At 34.3% G+C, this 9,577-nt stretch overlaps 1 pseudogene; it reads left to right on the top strand.

Annotated features, from left to right (window-relative positions):
* Positions 1-485: 485 nt before the first annotated feature.
* The window catches only part of LOC142339555 (nuclear protein localization protein 4 homolog), a 29,439-nt pseudogene continuing 20,347 nt past the window's right edge, over positions 486-9,577 (top strand).

Raw genomic sequence — 9,577 nt, 5'->3', positions numbered from 1 at the left:
TGGAACTTTAAAATTTTTGAGAGGATCAAAACATTTGTTGGTCTGAAAATGTTGTTGTCGGCGCTACCTCGTTTTTGATCTGACACGATGACGGAATGCTCGTTCGTTTCATTAGTGTTTGGGATTCTCAATTCACAACATAAATTGCGTCTAAATATAGTTAGATGTCTCTATTACATGACATTCGTTAGGCTCATAAAATTGCTAAAAATTAAGCAAACAATCTGTTGCTTGTTTAGTGTGTTTAGGGTGAAAATTTTATTCAATAAATCGGTTTTCGGTTTAGGGTGCTGTTTGCCCAATTGAAACAATGTTGCGATGATGACCGGATACGGGTACCAACTTCGGTTAATCCCTCCCCCCGGGGGCCAATTGGACATAACCCCCCTTAATCCCCACCCGGTCTTAAGTCAATCAACAAAACCCATGTACACACATAATAACTTTCACTATATTACTTTGGATTGCAGTTTTACTCTAAACAGTTGTGTAAGTTTTCACGGATCAAAGTATTTCAATTGACTACCCTTCTAAATCATGAAGGATTACTCGTCCTAAAATCTTGCACTCTTTGATCTCTCCAACCCTTCAGAAAGTGAAAAAAAATTACGCTCCCTATTCGGGCTTTTACCCATAACAAGGCGGGCTATTTACCTTTTGGTTATCACCATTCAAGAATATCCATTTTAATCATTATTTATGGTAAGAATTGATAGATATTTTATCGTTATTTATGATCCTGATTACTATTTTCTTTTGTTTTGACACTACAATGTCATGGCCTCTAGTTAGCTACATAACCACTTGCTAATTACGTAAGATTACTGAAATTGCGCAGTGTTTTTGTTCAATTGTATTCTAAGTTTGGTCATGATGGTTACAACACTAGTTGACATAACGTATTCTGGTTATGCAACACTTACGTAATTAGAAGCATTTTCGACCAATTTTCACCTGTTGCATCATCATCATCATCGTCATTATCGTCATTATCATGTCGAGTAGCTCAGGAAAGAAGGGGGTGAGTAAGAATATATTATCCTCTGTCATTTTCATCTTCATTTAGTAAATAGCACTTTTAGCTTGAAAGTAGAAACCATATTTTGTCACTTGTTTTCAATATCAACAAGTTCATCTGGCCTAAAACTTGCTTTTGCGAAATTGGTATTAAAATACTTAGGATACCTTTTAGAAATTTGTCAAGAGGCACGAGTAAATTCTAATCAACAATTAGTCCTATAAATCCGTAATTACTTATGCAGGCGACCGTAAATTATTTACTTAGCAATTAGAACTTCTTTAATTTCTGCTAATTAATATGCTAAAAGTTATCATGGAAAGCAATGACAAGTGCGGGTTATGTAATTCGCTAAAAATTGTTCGGTAAATAATGTTGTTTTACATAAATCAGCTCTGAAATTTTTAATTTCACACCTTACGCAGTGAAAAAAGTTTACTGCTACTTACAGAAAGCATGTCCCGCAGTGGCTTAGGTGATTAGTTTCCTAAAATTTGGAATATGTAGTGGTAAAAAACTTTTAATCAACACCTGTTGCGATAATAGCAGTTAAATAAAGTGCCAGTGTAATAAATTTTAATGCCCGATCGACACTAGAAAAACAATTCAGCATCAGACTACGAGTTTATCGCATTCTTTTATCGCCATTGTTTCTAAGTAAACAGTGGCGATAAAAGAGTGGTGATAAACTCGTAGACTAAAGATGGAAACAGTTTGATAAACTTGTAGTCCAAAAAAATTGTGTGGTGTGTGTTGTGTGTGTGTGTGGTGTGTGGCGTGGGTGGTGTGTGTGCGGTGTGTGTGCGGTGTGTGTGTGTGGTGTGTGCGCGGTGTGTGTGGTGTCTGTGTGTGTGCTGTGGGTGTGTGTGAGAGTGGTGTGTGTGTGTGCGTGTATATGTGTGTGTTGTGTGTGTCTGTGTTTGTGTGTTTTGTGTGTGTGTGGTGTGTGTATGGCGAGTGTGTGGTGTGGTGTGATGTGTGTGTGCGTGCGTGTGTGTGTTTGTGCGTGTGTGTGCGTTTGTGTGTGTGTGAGTGTGTGTGTGTGTAGGTGTGCGTGCCGTGCGTGTTCGTGTGTGTGTGCGCGCTTGTGTGTGCGCGTGTGTGCGTACGTGTGTGTGCGTGCGTGTGTAAGTGAGTGCATGCGCGAGTACTTGTGCGTGTGTGTGGGTGTGTGTGTGTTTGTGTGCATCTATGTGTGTCTGTGTGTGTGCATCTGTGTGTGTTTGTATGTGTGTGTTTGTGTGTGCGTGTGTGTTTGTGTGTGTGTGTGTGTGTGTGTGTGTGTGTGTGTGTGTGTGTGTGTGTGCGTGTTCGTGTGTGCGTGAGTGTGCGTGGGTGCGTGTGTGCGTGCGTTTGCGCGCGTGTGTGTGTGCATATGTGTGTGTGTGTGTGTGTTGTGGGGAGGCGCATGAAGACAAAACGAAGAACAGATCCAAAAAATATCACTAACCTTTGAAAATGTAATTGTCCACAAAAAATAAAAGTGAAAAACCAAAAAGACTGTGTTCAATTTTAAAATGATCGCAAGAGGAGTTGATTAAAAAATTACCACACGGTTGTTATCACCCTCGAAGTTATCATAACACCTCCGCTTTGCCTCGGAGTTTGTTTGATAACTTCTTTGTGGCGATGAAAACCGTTTGGTAATATTCACTAATCCTCCTTTCAAAGCAATTAGCATTATAAACTCATTTTAAACAACCATTCACCCCATTGACCACAATTCTTACACTTTTGGCAATTTTTAACGTTAAAACAGGGTACAAACGTCATTTTGGCGCTGAAGGAATATAATCAAAACGTTTTCACGGTAAATCGAGGTTTAAAAAAACAGATACTTCGTGAAAATACCATTGTCTAAACAAAATTAGGCAACTAAAATTCCACACAAGTTCAAAAATACCAGGGCACAATACCAGATCTGTCTCAGTGGAAGTTGCATGTCCTGTATAAGTACTGCATCGGAGCACTGATCATGTCACTTGTTGGACTTCCCAGGTTTTGAATCAAGATCAAGTCATGAAACAGTCTTGGTAAAGTCCGGGCAAGACCTTGATCGGCCTCGAACAAGACTTGACAATCCTTGAACTAATCATAGCCAATGCTGGGAAATTCTTGCTGAAAGTCCTGCTGCTAGTTTTTATGGTGGTTTTTGTTTATTTTCGATATAATAAAAGAAATAGAATAGAAAAAAGCAGCCAATAGAAATTTTGTCTGTTGCCATCAACGATCTTCACGTCAAGAGCACTAAAACCCGAGCGTTTTTCTGAAGCTCATTAGTTGAGAATTAAATTTTTCAAGTGATCTCTGATATTTACCAATCAAATCAAATCGCATAGTTGGGAATGAATATATGTGACAATACAAGTTCTGGCTCATTGCCAGATTCTTAGATAGATTTTAAAAATTTACAAATTGATAAAATTTTTGGACAATATCTTGGCTTACTTTAAAATACGTACATTATGCGTACTTTCTTGCCAGCTCAATTTTACTGAATATCTACGGGTCAATCTAGAGTAGTCAAATGTTGGCCGAGTCAGGTCTCAGCACGTGTCAAGTCCTGTCCAGAAGAGCATTTGAGACTTGACAATCTTTAACCAATTCTTATGAAATGAAATAAGACGTGATTAATACTGATTTGCAAACCTAAGACTTGTATTTTACCGGAGGAGTACTGACCAGGTCTTGAAATTCGTTCAGGTAGGCAGGAGCAAATTTCATAAATTCTTTTTTATAACTTGATTTATGAACCGGATAAAAGATTTTGGTACGATTATGCAGCCATATCTGCTAACTTATGAATTCGGTAGTATGATCGTTTTGATCTTAGATTTTTATTTTTTTAAAAAAAAATTGTATTACTTGAGGGGACAAAACAAAATTATGCTGCTGATCTATTGAATTGGTCTATCAGTACAAAACAAAATCCAACACTTTTAAGTTCAACATCAGGCAGCAGCAAAACAAACAAGATGGCTCCACCAATTAATGCACGCAGATGTTCACGCGCTGCTGACTTGATTGCCTCAGTCAGTTTAATTGGTTGTCTTACCAGAGTCTTGTACCACTTTTCTAGAGTCTTTTAAGATTTTCTCGCAATTTTCATCTGACCGAAGTCTTGTTCATTTATCATGCCAATACACATTTTATCGAAACATGAGTACAATTAAAAATTGACGAAGCAGATGTTTTCATAGCTTTTTTATAGGCAAATGATAATTAATTAAAATATTCTCGAAAGAACTTTTTTGTGCAAAAACTCATAAACACTCTTACGCAAATACTACTTCACAATTCTGTTTTGTGTTTTTCCAAGGTGAGCAAACATAATAGTAAGAAAACTATTATTTACAAACAAATGAAAAAAATGGTTTTTGAAAAGTATATTTTCTTAGAAGAACGGGAATGAAAATTTATGTAAATCTCAAAAATCTGGCGAACAAAACATAGTAAGCATATCGAAACAAAATTGATAAGAACTGAATATTTTTCTTGAAATAATTCTAGTAATGTCCCAGTGAAATGAAAATTGGTACACCTTGCCAAGACATGCAAGATCTTGACAGTCTTAACAAAACATGGATAGTACCAAGATCTTACCAAGATCTTGATAGTACAAAAATTCTTGGTACATCTTGGTAAGATCTTGCCATGATCTTATCAAGCTGTATCAAGAAAAATGTTTGATTAAACTTGCCAAGTTCATGTCTAAACATGGCAATATAAATTTCACTGTAATTGAGAGGCGTAGAAAGTAATCAAAGTGTTGTGATTGCTCTTTTCCTGGACATTATATTTTTAATTTGCTCTTTTCAAGGCTTTTCGCATTTAAACAAGCCTTTTTGTCCTCGGATTCTCGGATCCACTTCTGTTGGTCATATATCAATAAAAATACAATTCAATTCCCCAAACGATGTTTTTTTATATCACTTCAACCCAATTTTTTATGGATTATTTTTTGTTATTATTTTTCTTTGTTTTTAGGTTTGTTTTACATGGGACCTTAGTGGGGGCCTTCTCGGTGGCCGTTCTGTATAAGGTGTGTACTATGTACATACCGAGCTAGCATCCACTCAAAAATTTCATTATACTGGAAAAAGCGGCTCGTTTATTGGTTAAAAAACTAACAGGAGCAGCATTTTCCGACATTCTTAATAATTCTTGCTGATTCTTGATAAATTTTAATAATTCTTGCTTAATCTTTTGACAATAAAAATCTTTGTTTGAAAGTTTAGAAACAGATGCGATAAAAAAAGAGCATCTGAGCATCTACAAGCTTCAAATATTGTCGCTTAAATGCCTTCAGCGTTGTAAGATAGCGACAAAAAATGTAATTTTGCAAAAAAAAAATTGCGACAAAAAAGTATTTTTTGTCGCAAAATAATTAATCTTCTTGCAGTATCGACACGGCGTTCCAGGCAGCTGGTTTATCTGCAAAATGAAGTAACTGAAATTTGGTTAACTTCTGCTCACAGAGTGCAAATAATTTAATAGAAATTAACAAATTCTAGCAAATTATTTCATTTTTTTTGCAGAAAACTCTCTAGCTTTCACAAATTTTCTAAACTTTAAAAAACCCCAAGACATAATTTTTCCTGTTAAAGTCACTAAAATCACATTAATTTCCACCAAATCTCATTTTGGAAATATTATCTTCAGTTCCTTCCAATAAATTATCAAAATTTATTGAGCAATCGGAATTAATTGAAAACTACTCAAAACACAAACAAACACACCAAACGCACGAACACGCATACACACACACACACACACACACACACACACACACACACACACGCACTTTTTCAGTTGATCATAAGCATTTTCTGATTTTTCTGTTACATTTATGTTTCTTTATTGATTTGCACACAAACACGATAAAAAATTGTGCTTGTGTGCAAACACTAACCCTAAAGAGTTGTGTTTGTGTTTGTGTGCAAAAAGTTGTTGTTTGGCACTCGAGATCTTGATTTGGCACACTGATTTGACCCTGGTCCGTATATCCTCTATTTCTTTTTATTTTGGTTTTGTAATATTGTTAAATTACTCTCCTCTATTCCCAACTCTGTTGTTTTTGTCCTTCCCATTCCGCACACAATCCATAAAATACAGAGATGCTATGTCAAAAAGTAGGAATGAAATTTCTGTCAACGTGACAATGCTGGCTCCAATGAACAGTCCAGCGAGGCCCCCAAATGCACTAATGGAGTGGATGAGAGAGTATTTGAGGTCAACTAATAAAGTTAAACAAGGCCGAGCTTTATTTACTTTTTATTTGACAGTGTTTTAAAATCTGCTACTTAAACAAATTGCTTGTGAGTTTTTAATTCCACCGCCTGAACAAGCCCAACCTTAATGATGAGGTGGGAAAATTTGAACGTTTTGACAAAAAAAAACAAAGAATTTTGGTGAAGTCTTGAGAAGAGAGAAAAAATTTTGAATTAACTGCAACCATTGGTGTAGTTAGTTTCAATGATTTGAAGGCAGTTTGCAAATCAGAATTTATCAGCAAAAAAAAAACCTGTTTACTTTGAGGAGACCGTGCATTGAACTACGATGAAGTTTATCATGACCCTGATAAGCTTTTTTAAATTTTTTTCTATACTTGATAAAGACATTCTTTAATTGTTAATTGTCAATACATGGTCTAGAAGGGCTTTATTGGTCAATACGCTGAATAGCTTAACCTCTTTGGGTATAAATACAATCGAGGCTCTCGCCAATGTCAATATAAAGTCTTTTCATAGCTCATTTTGATCGAGCACGTCCTTTTAATGGAGAATTTAGGCCAAGGACAGTGTTCTCATGAGTCTAAACCTCGACTAGGGCACCTTTCAGCGATAACTCAGAATTCAAGTGAAATCTTTCTGTCAAGATAAAATATGTATCAGGTTCAATTTAGATCAAAATTAGCTCTCACATTGGGACTTCTTATTGCTTTCGTCATTGGTCACATCAGGGAATAAGGGCACAGAATGCCCTATTTGGAGGTCATTTTGGAGCGAAACTTAAATATGGGAAATGTCGGATGTAGTATTCGGACCGTTTTTAAAAGTCTTAATAGCTGCCAGAGTCTGGATATTATATGTTTGCTTTCTGTCGGTAAATTTTTTTTGGAAATTTTTGCAACGCGATTATTAATTTCAATTTGCCAACAAATAACTCAAATTTAAAACAATTTAACGTTAATGATCAAGAAATTCTCTAAAAGGTCATTTAAAAAGTTAATAAAATTTTATTGACCGATCTTTTCCGTTTGTGCCTCGAGCCAGGTGCACGTGAAATAGTTTTACATAACAATTTACTATGTAAAGACACCTGCTCTGTAACTGGGGTGCATAACGTACTTGGGGGGGGGGGGGGGGGGGGGGCACAAACGGAAAGCATCCCAGAAACAGAGACGAAGTGTCACAAAACCTTTCCCTCGTTTCTTTTGAACTTTAGGGAATGGAAATGACTAAAATGGCTATTGTGAAAGTCAACAACTTCTCCCGCTCTATTGCTGTTTCCATCAAATTGCTTACAATTGATTTTTTTCACATTTTAAATAAACCTTCAAAAGTATGATTTCATTCGTGACTATTGAAGAAGTTTAAACTATTAAATAAACTCATGACAAGGATTTTTACAAGAGTTTTCAGCCATTTTTTTGGGCAAAGGTGTCTCAAAACACAACCAATCGAGCGAATTGCCCCAACAAAATGGCGAGTAGATTACTTCAGTAGTAGCTAGTTTTGACGTGATGAGGATAATTTAAGCTTAAGAATAGAGGTATGAGTGAGCAGAAAAAGAGATGTTTTAAGTACGGTTTTGGGGGTGGTTTTAGATTAGGGCGGGGGTAAAATGAGGGACTGAGAAGCGTGGGTTGAGTGGTGGCGTTGAGAGGTTATATTTTTTTTCATGTCTTTAATCATGTAAATTAATAATATAACCGAAAGGTTAAAGTTCACATGCCTTCAGAATAATCAGGAAATATTTCATTGAAATAATCAAAATTATACATTAATCTTCTGGTTATTAATTGATGTTACCCATTAAGATGTTCGTTCCTCTATACACAAAAATAAGACACGAATGATTCTAACTGTCTATCTATTTTCATTTGACCAATTTTTTTTCAAACATGTAAATTAATAATATAACCGAAAGGTTAAAGTTTACATGCCTTCAGAATAATAAGGAATATTTATTGAAATAATCAAAATTATACATTAAACTTCTGGTTATTAATTGATGTTACCCATTAAGCTGTTCGTTCCTCTATACACAAAAATAAGACACGAATGATTCTAACTGTCTATCTATTTTCATTTGACCAATTTTTTTTCAAAACATGTAAATTAATAATATAACCGAAAGGTTAAAGTTTACATGCCTTCAGAATAATAAGGAATATTTATTGAAATAATCAAAATTATACATTAAACTTCTGGTTATTAATTAATGTTACCCATTAAGCTGTTCGTTCCTCTATACACAAAAATAAGACACGAATGATTCTAACTGTCTATCTATTTTCATTTGACCAATTTTTTTTCAAACATGTAAATTAATAATATAACCGAAAGGTTAAAGTTTACATGCCTTCAGAATAATAAGGAATATTTATTGAAATAATCAAAATTATACATTAAACTTCTGGTTATTAATTGATGTTACCCATTAAGCTGTTCGTTCCTCTATATATAAAAATAAGACACGAATGATCCTAATTGTCTATCTATTTTCACATGCCTTCAGAATAATCAGGAATATTTATTTATTTCGTGTGTTGTTGATTATATGATTTTTTTTGGCCGTACCTTTGTTACTTAAAAAACGCGTAGCTTCGTAGTTCTAAAAGTGACCACGCCTGCCGAGCAGTTGCTGCCGAATAATTGCCAGATTTTTGTTTTAAATTATTTATGTTGGAAATAATTAATGACGTTCTGTTTTGATAAACAAAAGTTTATCATCTATTCCATGCTAGTATCCGAACCACCGGTAATATGTTAGTTACAAATACTGAGTTTTTCATTCACGAATATGCCGTAAAATTATGCGTTTATAACAATGATCGTCCCACTTTTTTGATTAATTGATTTCGTTCCCCAAAAATATAGAAGGGTTTTAAACTTAAATTTTGATTCTTGTTATCATATTTTTTTTGAGCGTGGACTAAATGAGCTGTTTTTCTTTTTGCATGTGCACTAATGATCAGTTCTTGATTAGATTAAATTAAAGTGATGAAAATCAACTCGACACCACAAACCCAAAAGAGCCAGTAGCGCATAGAGACTTTTTGAAGATTAATGAAACTTTTAATAACATTCTAAATTTTTGAAGAGTTATAATGATTAATAAATTCAATATTAAAAATTTTATATATAAATATATGTATTAATATTATGTATATATATATATATATATATATATATATATATATATTATATATATATATATATGTATATAAAATATATATATATATATATATATATATATATATATATAATATATATATATTTATATAATTTTTTTCACTTGCGAACTATTTGATTGCTCCGAAATGGTACATTC

This window comes from Convolutriloba macropyga, chromosome 5 (assembly GCF_964194025.1).
Source record: "Convolutriloba macropyga chromosome 5, txConMacr16.3, whole genome shotgun sequence".
Lineage (NCBI taxonomy): Eukaryota > Metazoa > Xenacoelomorpha > Acoela > Convolutidae > Convolutriloba > Convolutriloba macropyga.
This window is presented reverse-complemented; position numbering and strand designations above follow the sequence as displayed.